General features: G+C 38.0%; 1 long non-coding RNA gene across 1 annotated transcript; it reads right to left on the reverse strand.

The window, feature by feature from the left end:
- Positions 1 to 9: 9 nt before the first annotated feature.
- LOC108300412 lies at positions 10 to 6,797 on the reverse strand. The gene is made up of 3 exons (XR_001823400.2): positions 6,575 to 6,797; positions 3,025 to 3,114; positions 10 to 705 (listed from the first exon to the last, which is right to left on the reverse strand). It is a non-coding gene; the product is annotated as an uncharacterized LOC108300412 (long non-coding RNA).
- Between the last annotated feature and the right edge of the window lie 10,447 nt (positions 6,798 to 17,244).

The following is a 17,244-nucleotide window of genomic DNA, read 5'->3' on the forward strand; positions in this document are numbered from 1 at the left end:
AAGAAGCACTGTTTACTGACTGTTACCTGAACCCTTTTGCAGCAGCATTGAGACTTAACCTTTGGTCTCTAAAGCTGACGCCAATACTGGTCACCCACATCCTGCTTCTTTGAATATCTTAATTTAACTGTATTTTTGAAGCCATTCCATTAACTAAACTATTAAAAATAAAATGTCTCTTTAAATTTTTAATATTCCAGGAACTGTTCTAAGCACCTACAGCTAGTACATTATTTAATTATCACTACATTCCAATATCATTTCCGCTTTACACTTTAGAAAACTGAGGCTCAGAGAGTTTGATCATTCATCAAAAATCCCAGAGATACTGAGTGGTAGAGTATGGATATGAATCCACACAACATAAATACTAAATACCTGCCAGTTACTTTATTTATGACTACCCAAAGTACTTTGCTTAAAATTATAATAAGACTTAAACAGTCAAATTTTGTGCTTAAAATTAAATAGTATATAAAATTGTGATCATGACTTCTTCTAGTTTTAAATCCCTGATAATTTAACTTGCAGCATTAGGATTTCAAATATATCATCAAGAAAAGAGTCTGCGAGATGCTTTGCTAATTTGGGGAACATATTTCCTCATTCAAATATTCATGTGTAAGACTCTGCATCTGCTTCAATCTTGTCTATACCTCCAGATATCAACATAGCACTTGGAATGTGATAGGAGTTATATAACATCTATGAAATGAGTGAAAGGATGAATTATTGAATTGCAAATAATTTTTATGCATAAAATTGCTAAAGAATTTTATTAAGACAAATCTGGTGACTTGGAATGACTCATGTAGCTTCCCTCAATAGTAAAAAATTTCTGAAATTATCCAATTAATAAGTTTAAGCATTATAGGTATTATTAAATATGTTTATTAAAAATTTTGTTTTTGTTTAAGTACTATATGAATTGAATTGTGCTTTTAAAATGTGAACACTAGAAAAATTACAAAATAATGGCAGTTTTTAAAAATCGAAATTTGGAAAAAAATCAAAATTTGGACTGCCAACATAATTATTTTTTCCACTAACAAATCACTTTCCTTTCCTTATAAACAAGCAGGTGTAATAATGAAAGATCAATTTAATCTATATATTTAGGAATACTTGCCAAGCAAAATATAAACAACATAAAATACTTGGTTGTTTTTTTTTTTTTTTTTTTTTTTTAAAAAATTTTTTTTTTTTTTTTTTTTTTTTTTTTTTGAGACAGAGTCTTGCTTTTTGCCTCTGCTGGAATGCAGTGGGGCAATCTCGGCTCACAGCAACTTCCACTTCCCAAGTTCAAGCGATTCTCCTGCCTCAGCTTCCTCAGTAGCTGGGATTACAGGCAGCACACCACCACACGTGGCTAATTTTTGTATTTTTAGTAAAGACAGGGTTTCACCATGGTGGCCAGGCTGGTCTCTAACACTTGACCTCGTGATCTGCCCGCCTTAGCCTCTCAAAGTGCTGGGATTACAGGCATGAGCCACCGCGCCCAGCCCAAGATAATACTTTCTGTTTGGTGTTTGTTGAATTCCACAATGGTAACATAGTGGGTAAATAAATATATGCTTAATTCATGTATTGGTATTTATTTTATGTTGGTCTTCCCAGATATTTAAAATTTAATTACTGAACAGAAATTATCTATTCAGTAACCTTAATAATACATATGTTTAAATACTATAGAAAGATATTTGGAAAATAGATGCATTATAAGTAGAAATTTTATACTACAGGAAACTCAAAATATAAGACTATTTCAGGTATATTGTTTACCACCTTAATTAGCTATTTTTTTTTAAAAAAAAAGTCTCAACAGATCTGATATTTTTTTCCAGAATGAATTCTAGTCAAGTGATTCAGTGCAATAGCTGGGGAAATTTCCTATTCAGCCTCCATATAGCTGGAATATTTGATTGCCCTTTGTATTCTAGGCACTGTTTTACCTGGCAGTGATGGGTGTTCTCCCACTAAGTAACAAGGCAGCCTGTTTCTGCTCAGCTTACCTAGCTAGAGAAGAGTGGTGTGACTCACAGTGGTAAGGTGTGCACTCCAGCTGTGCAATGTTGGAGAAGCCACTAGATATTTTGAATAGTTCAAACATTATTTATTTATTCAATAATATTGAGATGCTTTTTCTTCAATAAGATAATTATTTTAGACTCTCGTTAAAGCCAAATATAAATTATTCCCTTCATTGGGTGGGTGGGGAGTGGAGGGCAAGCATTAGATAGGTGACCTGTAAAGAGTCCTTTCAGTGTGAGAGGATATGATTTTAGATGTCCATAATCCAGTTGTAGAAATAACCCTGAAGCAAAGATAACTATGAAGGCTGAATAAAATTAATTGCTGAATAAATTGCCTGAAGGAAGAGAAGCAACATGAAGTTTAACAAAACTTGTGTTCAGCAAATTCATTATAACAGGATTTTAAAAAGAATCTTATTGGGTAGGAACTGTATTTATAAGTAGAGTTCTCTATGTTTCTGACTATGTTTTTATAAAACAGTGTATTAAATTGAAATATAATCTACTTTATAAGTACTGCTGGTCACTAAGTAACCAATTTGATCCCAGGATAGTTTATTGAGTTACTGAGATTGGCTGAACTAAACATTTCTTGTTTTTATTAATATCTGGGCAGTTGGATTAATAACAAGGTTATTAACTTTTAAATAATAGGATTTTTAGATGTCTTTTTAATACTAATTGTTCCGTCTCTATGACAGTATCTTTCTAATTTAAGTACTTAAGAATTATATTCAGAGAACCAAGTTTTACAAATACTCAAAGAGCAATTTTCAATGTTATTGCTTGCTTTCTTTTATTGGTTATTGGTATTTTCTGCAATAATTTAAATTGATTTAATTCCCCATTCAAATAGGGTATGATACAAGTATCCAAAACCGAAAAAAAATACAGTCTTGTTTTGATATTGTATTGGCCAAGCCTCTGATGCATCTCAAGTTATAATTGGATAACATTGCCCTATATCAAATAACAGTTCTATAATTGTTACCTTCAGCTACATTCATCCACTTTTGCCTTTCTTTCCCTCTCTCAACCCTGCAGATTCTGGTGGCCATGCCAGGGTTAGTTGCCAGAAGTTCTTGGTTACCAAAAAGTCCAGAGACTAAATGTAAACCCACTCTAGAAAACAGCACATGGCAGATTTGGGGAAGTAATTCCACTGTGAAACCTAAAGGTTGAATGCTAGTTAAAAACACAATCATGTCTTGATTTAGCTGGCTTGGACATCAAAAATGGCAGAGGGCCAAGGGATGAATGTGGTAGGCCATTCTTGAAAAATTCCCTGTTTAAGAGGTCTCCTCCTGCATTGATCTCCTTGGCGCTATATCAGAAGTGGCAGCAATGCCAGCATCCAGCATCTTTCATCTGGGAGAAAAGTACCGGGACTGGGGAGAAAATTTCATTTGTTATTCAGGTCCATTTATCTTCTCTACTTTCCAACACTTTTTTTTCTTTGTCTCCTCTGTCGCTGGGATTGATTATTTTTATAAGCTTATTTTTTGTCTGTATTTTTACCTAGAAAAAATTTCAAGTAAGTGAATACTAGAAAAATGTTTTGGGCCTCTGTGAACAGGATTTATAAGCATACACAGGTGAACTTTAAAATGAGTTAATCATGACTTCAAGATGTACTCAGATACATTGATGATAAAGTAGGACTTTAGGAGGACTATAATAGCAGCCTTTTACCTTTTTAAAATTTTTTAAAATAGATACTCCACCAGGAATTAATTCAGAATTCTTGCAAATGCTCTGGGCTTAAGATCCTATTAGCCTTTGCTTGAACATTTTGGTCAGGGTTTCCTTCTTCCTTTTTGGAAAATCTTTTTTCTTATATCAAAGAAACACACGTAGTGTAGATTTTATTTATTTTATTATTATTATTATTATTATTTGAGACGGAGTCTCGCTCTATTGCCAGGCTGGAGTGCAGTGGCTCGATCCCCGCTCACTGCAACTTCTGTTTTCCAGTATCAAGCAATTCTCCTGCCTCAGCCTCTGGAGTAGCTGGGACTACAGGCATGCACCACCACGCCCGGCTAATTTTTTGTATTTTTAGTAGAGACGGGGCTTCACCATGTTGGCCAGGATGGTCTCCATCTCTTAACCTCGTGATCCACCCACCTCTGCCTCCCAGAGTGCTGGGATTACAGGCATGAGCCACCTCGCCTGGCCAGTGTAGATTTTATTTTTTAAAAAGTTGAATTACATAATCATTTCTAATCTTGCTTCATGACACAGGAAAGGCTTCCCATGTTTTGAGGAAAAACCTGCCAGACAGTGATCGAAAGGTCAACCTAATCTTCCTGGTAACCCTTCCAAGGGGACTTTGGTACTGTTGATAAATATGTGTTCCACAGATGGCACCATTTTATCTTCCAAAAAGCTCCTGCTCTGGGTAGCACTGAGTTATAACCCTACATAAATTTAGAAAAAAAAGTGTGAACATCTTTCCTCTGATCAGCAATCGGTCATTTTGAATAGGATTTCAGAGCTCATGAAAGATGTCCACTGGTCAGTTCATCACAGTGTCTGTATGCACTCCATTAGCTATGCTGTAAGGAATGCCACTTGCTCTTTGTGTTCTGTGAGGCAGAACAATAGGGCACTCTCCTCTGGAATAGCTGCCGATTCCTTCAAAGCTCAGTCAAAGCCCACATTTTTCCTTTCTGAATAATGTATGAGCTTGGTTCACCCATGTGCTGCTAATCTACTATGGAGGAAGCTTCCGGCAGCTTTTAGCCTTTTTGTCTGATGCCACTGAGAAAAACTCACCAGTTCAAACAGGAATACCTTGTGATCAGACTTTGGGTTTTTGATGAAAAGGTAGGAGTGAGAGAAACCCAGAGGAGTGTGTTTGCACACAAACAGATGGGCATGCTGACCTTTGAGACGGCACCCAATTCAATATTTCTTACCTTGTGGGCTCATGTGAGATGGAAAGGTAAACACAGCTTCTGATACACAACAGTGAACAGAGTTTGTGTTGAAGAAATACTTCCTCCATGTCCCCTTGTGAGATTGAGGGCCCAGTCAGTGGCCAGCTCTCAAGTCTTCTTAGTCCATGATGGTCAATGTGCTCTATGAGGGATCTACTTCTATTTTTTACCTGTGTATCATTCCCAGGACCACTGTAACAAATTACCACAAACGGAGTGGCTTAAAATAGCAGCAACTTATTCTCTCATAGTTCTAGAGGCTAGAAGTCAAAAATGAAGAGGTTGGAAGAGCCACGCTCTCTCTGAAACTTCAAGGGAAGGTCCTTTCTTGCCTCTTCCAGCTTCTGGTGGCTCTTGGTGTTCCTTGGCTTCTGGCAACAGAACTCAATCTCTGCCTGCATCTTTAAGTAACTTTCCTTTCTGTGTGTCTTCATCTGTCTTCCCATAAGGGCACCAGCCATTGGATTTAAGGTCCAACTCAATCCAGTATGACTTTATGTTAATTAATTACACTTACTTCTAAATAACATCACATTCTGAGATTCTGGGATGACATAAATTTTGTGGGGATATTTTTCAACTTAGTACAACCTATAGGTATAAAGAATCATAATTTATAGACCCCTGTGCTAATATCTAGATGTGTCTGAGAAGCTTGCTTATTGCCTAACCATATTTAAAATTGGCATAAAGATGCTTCTAAGGATCATATTCAATTCCCTCAACCAGAGGGACACAGCTTCATGTCTGCACACCTATCAGTTTTCTAGAACCAAAGTTTCCCTATACATACGTGATCAAACCCACATCCTTCAATGCTCCTTTCATATGACTTTTCTCTGAAGTTATTTTTTTTCCAGAGGATGTTATTAGTCTTCTTTTAGTACCATAAATTTGAGCAGAGTTTTATAAATTTAGAATTTCTCAGGGTCCCCAAAAGTCCACTGTCCCAGGATTTCTAGGTAAGAGGGACAAGAATTAAGCAGTAAAGAATCATGAAATCTCAAACATTTGAAGGAAATTGAGGTACTGGACAGCCAATCATTTCTGTAAGATAGTATATCTGTTAGCTCCTTAAGCAGGAATGGCCAAATATGAAACCAATATCTTTACATAGTGGATGATTTCTGAAGAATGGAAGAATATATTATGAGGGAGGTAGGAGAGTCCCAAACAAACCTCACCTGTTTCATAGGTCAGCTCCAAGCTATCCCTGAAGCTCACAGTGACCTTCTTCCGTCATCTCAATTCTTACGTACTGAACAATCAACATGGATGTTGTGTTTAGCCTCTGTCTAAGAGTGGAGGAATACGAGGCGGCAGAGTGTAAATGAAGATATTTTCTGTCTCTGGGTCCAAAGAATATAGGGGACCTCACGTGCCCAGCAGAGTGGCTAGGGAAAAGCAGGAACAGCATACTCTAGGGCAGTTGATGTGGATTTGGACATTAGAGAAAAGCTCCTGTACCTTTCCCATCTCCTGCTAGTCCCTTTGTAGACCTTGTTCACCAATGCAATCTTTCCTATCAGTTATGATGCTTTCAGTTGTAATTAACAAAAGAACCCCCCAAAATGGCCCATAAAACAAGGAGTTTATTACCCCATACAACAAGAATTGTTGAGTATAGAAATTCCCAAGATTAGTTAATTTAGCAGCTTAATAATACGAAGCACCCCAATGCTTTTGGTCATTCTTCTCTAACTTGGCTATGTTCTCGTTGTGATCTTGAGATGGCTGAGGCTGATGCAGGCATGAAGACCAGGGCCACCTTCAGGGGTGGGCCATCAGTGTTCTCCACAGGACCTCAAGTTCAGCAGGTCCTACTAGGGCGCTAATGCTTTGTGGTCACTGTATTGAAATTCTTAGTAATTCTACTTTGAATTTGTGCTTTGTTAGTGAAGTATGATGGAACAAAGAAGCATGTACCAGGCACTCAGAGCCTTCAACTCATGGGCAGTCCTGCCTGACCTCCTTGCTAGAAAACATTCTAGGCCACCTGCCCCCAGCCACTGCCCAACAGCTGCTGCCCACCTCTGCCTCCAGCAGGGGTTGGAGTATATGTGCAGGGGATCGGGGTCAGATTAATGTGTGCTGTGCATGCTGAGTTGTAGGATGAGGCTCTAGGTACCTGTAGGGCTGCCCCAAACTCAAAGCACAAATAAAAACCACCATGACAAGTCAAGAAGGGGAGATCATTAAAAAAAGGAAACAGTTTGATCCTGCTTCTTGAATAAGGATCTTCACATTTTAAATTTTCACTTGAGTTTGCAAATGACGTGGCTCACCCTAGTTCAGAAATCCAGCAGAGAAAACAGACTTTGCTTTGCATGGCTTTTCTCTGTTTAGAAAAGTCTTCTCCAGATGCTCCCAGGAGACCTTAGTTCTACATAGCTCAGAGTTGGAGCACATGTCCGTGCCTGAGACAATGACTGGCCAGCAATTAAGACTACTCTGATTGATACAAATCAATAGAGGTTCACTTTTGGGCCAAAGGTGATCTCCATGCTTGACCTCATGGCAGCTCCCAGTATTAGAGCGAAGTTGGGGTTCTGCAAGTAAGGAAAAATTGGGGTAGAATAGCGGGATGAGGCAGATTTAGGTAGAAATTTAGCAGTGTCTGTCACACTGTTTTCTCTATGATTTAGCTCCGTTTTCATTCCATTATATCAGCTAGAGAAGCCATGGGGATTCTCAGAAATGAACTTGTAGCTACTTTGATTGAAGCAGATGAGTGTTGCTTGGGTCCTAACAAGTTAGGAAACCATTACCCTAAAATAAAAGTCTACCAAACCAATATAATTATGTCAACTTAAATATTGTTCATGAAAAATCTTTCCATGCTACTTACATCTTTTTTTAAGACCTCAAAAATTTTCTAAAAATAGATGTTTGTCAGACAAATGTGCACTTCAGTTTATTTCATTTTCTTATTCAAGTGCAACTTCTTTTTTCTTTTTCAGGGTATATAAGATAAAATAACCCATCAGGAAGAGATGCTGTAATAATTAATATTTTTCTAGTTTAATTGTTATTTTTGTTTGTTTGTGTTTTTGAGATGGAGTATCATCCTGTCACCAGGTTGGAGTGCAGTGGCAGGATCTCGGCTCACTGCAACCTTTGACTCCCTGGTTCAAGTGATTCTCCTGCCTCAGCCTCCCAAGTAGCTGGGATTACAGGCACACACCACCACACCCAGCTAATTTTTGTACTTCTAGTAGAGACAAGATTTCACCATGTTGGGCAGAATGATCTTGATCTCCTGACCTCGTGATCCACCCGCCTCAGCCTCTCAAAGTGCTGGGATTACAGGCGTGAGCCACTGTGCCTGGCCTGATTCTTGTTTTTACCTAGTACTGAGCATCTCACCAAGCCTTCTGATGTTTGGCCTATATACTTAATTTCCAAACCACCAGAATCACATTAAAATTCCTAAGCATTTGGGATTGGATGACTTGATTGACTAGCAGAATGTTACTGGGCAAGAAACTGAGTTGGAAGTTGATTTTGTTTTCTTTTTACACCAAACTCTTACCACTGGGTAGACAGATATGACATTTTTCTTTACCCATTGTCCCCGAAGATCTTTATGCCAACCATTCAGTTCCAATAGCTCAGGTGCACTCTCAGAGCTACAAATGCCACCAGCTGAGAATGTCAGAAGAGGAAATCCAAGTCTGACAGTATACTTGAGCTTTATAGGAAACATTTGGCAACTTGGAAAGGCCCCAAGAAAATGTCTCCTAACCCTTCCACATTCTATCCACTGCTGTAACATGGTACAAACTCATACACTGCAAAAACTTGCCCCCAAAATACACACTGTAATCCACAAAACTGTGCTCCTGTGCACACACAGTCAGAAACACAGAAATTTCTTCTGCATAAGAATTCTGAAAATGAAGAACAGAGTCTGAGGTTTTCACCATGAGGACTCCACCAGGATTAGTACAGATGCCTGGGAAAGAGAGGACCTCAGTTTGGCAAAACACTTCACATAAACTTAACTGATCATCACTAGTGGAAAGAGAGGAATGCAACCAAGACACATGAATACCACAATGTTTCACTGGGTGTTTTCTAGTTCTAAAGATCAGGCTTTAATTGAGTGATGGTGTACACAGGCTTGCATTTATTCATGTTATCTGCTAGGATTTCTTGGCTTTGTTCTAATCTTAGGCCTATGGCACAACTAACTGAGGCCAGTTACCTAGAAGGAGTATCTGATGAGGACTAGGTAAGAAGTGGGCATAGGTGAGTGCTGGAAAAAAAAAAAATTCAAACCCCTAAAATACTCTATTTTTTGAGCAATGTCTTTGTTGTAAAGAAGGGCATGGTGGAAAATGAGAATCACACCTTGTATTAGTTTGTTTGTGCTGCTAAAACAGAATGCCACAGAGAGGGGAATTTACAAGAAAAAGAAAAAAAAAAAAACAGAGATATTTGTCTCATGGTTCTAGAGCTTGGGAAGTTCCAGACTGATGGGTTACATCTGGTGAGGGTCTTCTTCCTGTGTCATAACGTGACAGAAGGCATCACATGGCGAGCACACAAAACAGAGAGGAAATCAAACCAAATTCATTCTTTTATCCTGAGCCCACACCTCTGATAACTAACCCACTCTCATGATAAGGGCACTAATGCTTTCATAAAGTTGAGGCTCTCATGACCTAATCACCTCTTAAAGATCCTGCCTCATAATGCCACCACAATGACAATTAAATTTCAACATGAGTTTTGGAGGGGACACTCAAACTGCTGCACACTTTGATCTGCTGTTTCTAGACTATTGAAGAATTACCAAGCTGGTTTCAGCATGTTCAGTGGCATTTAGATATGTTGGAGACACACAACTCATCTAAAAATCATAGGACAACATTTCGAAAAGTGCTTTGTAAGCTAGGAGGGTGATTTTCTTGTTATTTGTCTAAACTCCTCATTTCCAGAGTCCAGTTGAAACCGAGAGGTTAAGTGATCTTCCCTGAGTCACATGATTTCCAGTCTCTTGGCTCTCACTCCAGTCACCACAAAGCAGACAGTTCTAAAAAAAAATATCCAGAGCAGATTTTCTTAGGGTAACTAACTTCACCAAATATATTATTATGCATATAATATCAGCAGTTACAATCTCTCCGGAAACCAACATCATTAACTTTAGTAAGTCATGGATGGGAGTTCTTTGGAATGGTCCGTTTCCTGTGGATTGAATTATTCAGGCAATTTTGGAACTTATAGAGTTGTTAAATACTGTACATATATAAAATCTGCCTTTTATGCCTAGTCAGCCTCTGCATAAGTTTTCTTCTAAGACAAAAGGGATAATAGTAGTCACATGCTGGCGATGAGTATATGACCCAGAGCTTGAGAAAGCTTGTTATTGTTTTCCTTTCTAGGACATTTAATTAGCTGTGTGTCATTAACATCCCCAGGCACTATTGGCTATGCCAATGTTATGGCCATCTTAGTGCCTGGCTATCAGGTGTGGGGTGACAAGTATGGGGAGCAATGTCAGCTTCAACAAAGAGGATGACTCACAGAGAAACTACAGCCCTGCACTACTCCATGCTTTGTGTTGAAGAGACTAATCAAGGGCAGGCCTACTTTTTGGAGAGAACTTCTTTGACTTTGTAATATTTGAATAAGAATTAAATGAGGTGGCACATTTGGCCCCTAGCTTCACAGCTCACCTGGTATAAACCTGGTGTGAACTGAATATAAACATATTTTTGACCTGTTATTTCTTGGTCATAAGGTTTAATTCAATCAGTCCTTCAGGACATGGGATTCTATTTCCCAGGGTCTTACACATGTTTTTAGTACAGGGCCAGATAGTAAACATTTTGGGCTTTGTGGGCAGAATGGTCTCCTCTGGCAATACTCAACATTGCCATTGTAGTATGAAAACAGCCATGGACAATTGGTTAAAAAAAAAAAAGGCATTTCTTTGTTTCAGTAAAACTTTGTTTACAAAAACCAGAAGCCGGCTGGATTTGGTACATGGGGGCATAGTTTACTGACTTCTATTTTCATAGTTCTGAAGTTTCTAAACTTACTCTAGAAAGGGAAGGCAGGTCTTAAGGCGTTCTAAGAAGCTTTCACATGGAAGAAAACCACATCCGGGTGGGATAAGAAGGCAGGGTTTCACATGAATTCTGAATGAATTCTAGCCATCTTTCGGGGTCTGGGAGGGAACGATTCTAGCCATCTTTAGGGGTCTGGGAGGGAAAGATTTGGAAAGCTCTAATCACATTCATTGTCCACTGAGGCTTTCCTTGGAAGATTCAAAATTCTCTCTGTGTGATCATTGGTTGAACTGATCCTCTCACCACATTCTACGCATTCTTTTCACTAAAGAGAGTAGAAATCAGTTGGAGGGAGTTTTCTCTATTGCTCCCACCCCACTGCCATGTTGAAAAAACAGAACCTCACTTGACATGGTTGCAGATGCCAAAGAACATGTATTTTGAATGTATACCTCAGTGTGTGGTAAATATGATTTTGGTCAGTGCAATGTAACTTGAAGACACAGAGACATATGGCTTGAGCTCCTGCTCTGTGTGTGTGTGTGTATAACAGAAAACAATACCATCTGACTAAACAGTAGGCTTGGTGCCAGATGCCAATCTGACTGAGGCAGGCACACAAGCGAACAAAGCTAACCTTGGCCTCCACTTCCTCCTCCCTCAAGAATCTATTAAAAGACTGAAAAGGGCTGTTTAGCATCAGAGAGTGGGACATGATGCTAAAGTGCACATTCTCCAGTGTCAGAAGCAGCAGCAGCTGCGGCCAAGTTTCAATGACAATCACCTGCTCTGCTATGCCTCAGCACATCCCAGAACCCAGAGGAGGAAACTGTAGGACTTCTCGGATGTGGGGATTGGAGCAGGAAGGGAAACAACTACACACATTATAGAGTCGTAGAAGACAGCTGCAGGGAAGCAAAAACTTTCAGTGCTACTGTCATGGCAGAGGAGAACTCCAGTCCATTGGTGGAAAACTTTTCCTTTTTTCTCTCAAGTCAAACTTAGGAAAAATTAATGAGGTGACAGAGAAGCAGCCTTTGATCCATGTTGTAGAAGAGACAAAAAGCCCAGGGACTCTGAAGCTTGCTAGTTCTTCCAAATGTTTGCCTATGTAAACGCAAAGTGAATTGTTTATCAAGTAAATAGTATTTTTACATTGAATGTAGAATCTTTCAAACATACAAGAATTACTAAAATAACAAACACCTGTGTATCCACTGTGCAAATCTTTGATACTAACACATCTGCCATATGTGTGTCTTTTTTTAAAGAAAGAAAATTTTAAAGAAATAAAATATTACAGATAGAGTTGAAGCCTCCTGTGTATCACTCTTCTCTCATTTCCTTCACTATGTTCTTGGAGGTAACTCCAGTAATTTCTGAATTTAATGCATGCTTTTCTCAAGCATATTTTATGCTATTATTAAATATATATATTAATATACACATACATATATACACACATCCCACATACATACATACATACATATATGTATATATACACACGTAATATACGTCAATAATATATAGACCTATTTTGTACATTGCCAATTTTTATAAAAATAGTGTTATGGTAACTTTTGGTACTTTTTGTTCTACAGATGTTATAACTTTAATTTAATAAAAGTGCACAACATTTTCTTTTATGATTTGTGCATTTTTGTCTTTTTTAAGACTCCTTCCCTATCTGTATTAGGCTGTTTTTGCATTGCTATAAAGCAATATCTAAGGCTGGGTCATTTATAAAGGAGAGGTTTCATTGGCCCATGCTTCTGCAGGCTGCACAGGAAGCATGACACACCATCTGTTTGGCTTCTGGTAAGGCGTCAGGAAACTTTTATGGCATAAGGTGAAGTGGGAACAGGCACATCACATGGCGAGAGAGGGAGCAAGAGTGAATGAGAGGTGCCAGGCACTTAAACAACCAGATCGCACGTGAAATAAGAGGGAGAACTCTAATTGGTGCGAAGACTGCACCAACCCCCGTCCACGAGGGATCCACCCACATCCATGAGGGATCCACCCGCATGACCCAACCATCTTCCACCAGGCGCCACCTCCAACATTGGAGATTACATTTCACCATAAGATTCAGAAGGAACAAACATCTAAATTGTATCAGTATCCTAAAGTCATATTGCATTTTCTTATAAAAAATTTTTTCTGTTCAAGTCTTCACATCACCTGGCATTGATTTCCTCAGATCCAAATTAGAGAGGCTTATTTTATTTTACAATGTCTACCTGTCCTATGACTGTTTATTGAATTGTCCTTCCTTTCCTCACTGACCTACAAAGCCACTTCCATAAACTTGCAATCCTTCCTTGTGTAGCATGTCCTCCTCACACCATGAGGCTAGAAGTGACTCCCATGCTGCCCAAGTCAGCAGCAGAGAGAGACTTGAACACTGGAGGTAATCTCTCCTTGTGCATTTATGACTTGTGATCAAACTTGAGAGGGAACTTTTGACTCAAGATCTTTTTATAATGATAAGGGAATGAGTCATGCCAGGCTCACACTCTATTGTCATGAGCTCCAGCCTTCAGAAGATCAGAATGAATCACAACCAAGGTACAGTCCGTGCCAAGCACCTCTTCACAGACTAGAGCCAAGCATCAAATTTCATCTATTCCAGGTTTGAGAAATGTGATTAGTTGACCTACAATAAACACACTTTATCACTTAGGGGTATTTGCTCTGTTTCCTGCAAACTGTGATACATGTGCATTATAAACCTCATACATTATTAACAGAGTTTGTTTTCTTAAAAAAATATCTTGGCAGAATACTATTGGAATTAAACCAATTCAACTTTCTGGACTTTAAAATGGCACAGATCCAGAATGAGATTAAAAAAAAAACAATAACAATCATCTGCCATTTTAATTAACAACCACCCCAATAATAAATCAGTTATTTGAAGAAAATCTTCACAAAGAGACTTATGGAAGAGATTTCTGTTAATGGAAATACCACAGAAATGCCAACAAATGAAAAGGGAAAAAATAATCTGACTTTTACTGGGCACTTAGTATGAATAAGTCACTACAGAAAGCCCTTATATGTATGCTGTGCCATTTAAAATTTACGCAGCCTCAAAAAGCCTATTAAAATTCCCACTTTAAGGATGAGAAGCTGACGTTTAAAAAAATTGATAAACTTATCAAGTACAGAACCGGTAAGTGTTAGGTCAGGAATTCAAACTCAGATCGAATCAGCCAGTGCTCATCCATTTTCCAACATGCCTGCTGGTTCTAGCACTGGGATGTGTTGCTGTAGGAAGCATCATTCTAAGGGCCACCAAGTTTCGGGACCAGGGATCAAGGTGAAGCTCAGGATGGGAAGTACTTAGCAACTCCAAGGCTGTCTGATGCTTTGGAGTAGACCCAAACTATGGCTGACCTCAGAACCACTCAGCTTCTGAGAACCAAACAATGTGCACCTAAAACTGCAACATGGCATCGTTGGGTGATCTTGAAGCTGTATCAATGGGATTCTATGTTACAAACCTCAAGTTACAAGTTTCCAAAATCCCTAAGACAAGATGTTTATTGGGATACAGGATGTTTGGTAATCCCAATAAAGATACAATGCTATGTTAACAATTATAGCAGAATACCTCCTACAGGTATGAGTCAGCAACTCATGACCTTGTAATTACGTTGATATTTCTGCTGTGAAACAAATTAATATTCATACTAAATAAAGAAAAACAAGGTAATACATAGGCCTGCCAGTTCAGAGAAGATTTTGCCCCTAAATGAGTTACAAATACTTTTGGATTTAAGTGCTTGGGGATTTCAGAACTGCATATAAAGAATTGTGTATCTGTGTTGTTATAACTATATGCTTCTGGGAAAGTATATTTTCTATTTGGAGAGGAATAAAGGGTAAGCAGACATGAACTCTGAAAACTACTTTGCTGTTGACAAAGCTATTTTCATATGTTATTTCACCCTAAGAACAACAATGTGAGAGACTTTTATTCTTTTTTTTTTCCTAAAAAAAAAGAATTCTTTTTTTTTGAGGAAAAAAGAAAAAGAATGTTACCAGGCTGGAGTGCAGTGGTGCGATCTCGGATCACTAGAACCTCCACCTCCTGGGTTTGAGCGATTTTTCTGCCTTAGCCTCTTGAGTAGCTGGGACTACAGATGCGCAGCACCACACCCAGCTAATTTTTGCATTTTTAGTAGAGATGGGGTTTCACCATGTTGGCTAGGATGGTCTTGATCTCTTGACCTTATGATCCGCCCACCTCGGCCTCTCAAAGTACTGGGATTACAGGTGTGAGCCACCACACCTGGCCACTTTTATTCTATTTTATTGAAGAAGCTGGTCAACCTCGGAGCTTGAGAAACTTACAGAGGGTCAAAAGCCAGGAAATAATAGGACTGCAAACATTTACATCCTTTGACACCTATAGGGAATCTGATACTAGGTCCTATTTCCAATTGAACCTCTTTCTACTTGCAAGCCATTAAATCTTACCAAAGTATGGCACCCTTGTCTATAACCTGAGAATAATTATCTTTTCTGTCTAGTTCAAAAGATTATAGTGGGAAACAGATTATATTGTGCTGTAAAAGATATTATTATAATAATACGGCTGCATCTGAGCCCACATGGCCTTTGTCAGGGCAGAGAGCATTGTCTGTACTCCTTGGTGAGCTTGTCAAAACTCCTTGTGAGATAACCAGAAGGGGACCTGTCCTCTCCCGCTGAGCCTAAGCACACAGCCACAGCTGCAAAGCCCTAAAAAAAAAAAAAAAAAAAAAAAAACTTTCAGCTGATCTCTGAGCACATTCCATTCTCATGATGTGCAAATTTTAAAGGACATTTGCCTCCAAGGAAGCTGGAAGAGAAAATGGAACATCTTTTTCAGTCTTTGGACCTGAAAATTTATAATTCAGTTAATAAAAATATCATATCACATGTTTTATTGTTTATTTCCATATAATACAGAGACACATATTTGGAAGGAAGTTATCTTCCTTTTTATTGCAGTTTTTTCAGGACCTCACTAAAAAGCAGTAATGCCAAAATCTGCTTTATTGGAAAACTCTTGGAGAATGTGTCCGGAAAAGCGTGCTAAAGGGCATCATTATGCCAGAGATTCAGTTAAAATGAAGACCAAACCAGTTCCTACTCATATATTTTGTAGGCCACCACTTATACTATGACATTAAAGGACCATTTAGGTATAGCTCCATTTTCTTAACACCAGCATGATGGAAATATTGTAATACATTTGTTATTTATTTTCTTATCTTACATACACAAATGTACATCAAATTTCATATAAGTGAATATATATATAAAATTATAAGGGTGGATATGTATTTATTGCATATATGTGTATTTGCATATACATGTATTAGCATACACATTCTCTATGAATGGTCATTTATTCAGCAAACATATCTTAATTACCTCATGTGAATATCTACTCTGTGAGGCACAGGAGATAAAACAATAACAACAAAACAAGTGTAACCTAGTCCCTAATCTCTAGCAGAAGGACATTCATGGAAATGAATAATTTAATTAGTGAAGTATGAGAAAATTATTAGGTTTATTGCGAGTCCAAGGTAATTGTATAGGACAATGTGTATAGCTCTTCAATTATATATAAATCTCTGAGCATCTAGGACTGCAGAGATACTACTTCATATTTTGCCAACAGATAGATTTTTTTTGTATATACCGTATATGCTTAATTCATATTTTATTCATTAATATTATTTTCTTTCAATAATCTGAAAAGTATTATTCCAGAGAAGTGACCAAACTTTGCATGTAAAGGTCATACTTGCTAGAGTGATTTCTGCAAAGGACCCACGCAAATCAATGCTTTTTTTTGCCAAGACTTCACAGACACTAAGTTGTCTTTCTTTTCATTTATTTATAAGATATTAAATTCCAAAAACAAAACAAAATAAAAAAAAATAACAGCAATGAATCACACCTACAGGGCTAAAAACAATTAAAAAATGAAGTCAGTTAAATATATATGAGGTTCCAAAATGATTCGGTCATTTCTTTGCTAGCACTTTTACTTTTCAAGCCAGAATTTTGTCTTTAGAGCTGAATATATTAAGTCATTTCTTATGTCGCTTATTGGAATTTCTGGTAGAAGATAAGATGGAAACAGAGGTTGTAACTCTTTAAAAATGTTGATTGGAGATTATCTGTGGACTTTAGTGAACCTTGGGTCATTGATGTTGGCTCTGATGGCTGAGACAAAAGACG

This window comes from Cebus imitator, unplaced genomic scaffold, assembly GCF_001604975.1.
Source record: "Cebus imitator isolate Cc_AM_T3 unplaced genomic scaffold, Cebus_imitator-1.0 Scaffold27, whole genome shotgun sequence".
Lineage (NCBI taxonomy): Eukaryota > Metazoa > Chordata > Mammalia > Primates > Cebidae > Cebus > Cebus imitator.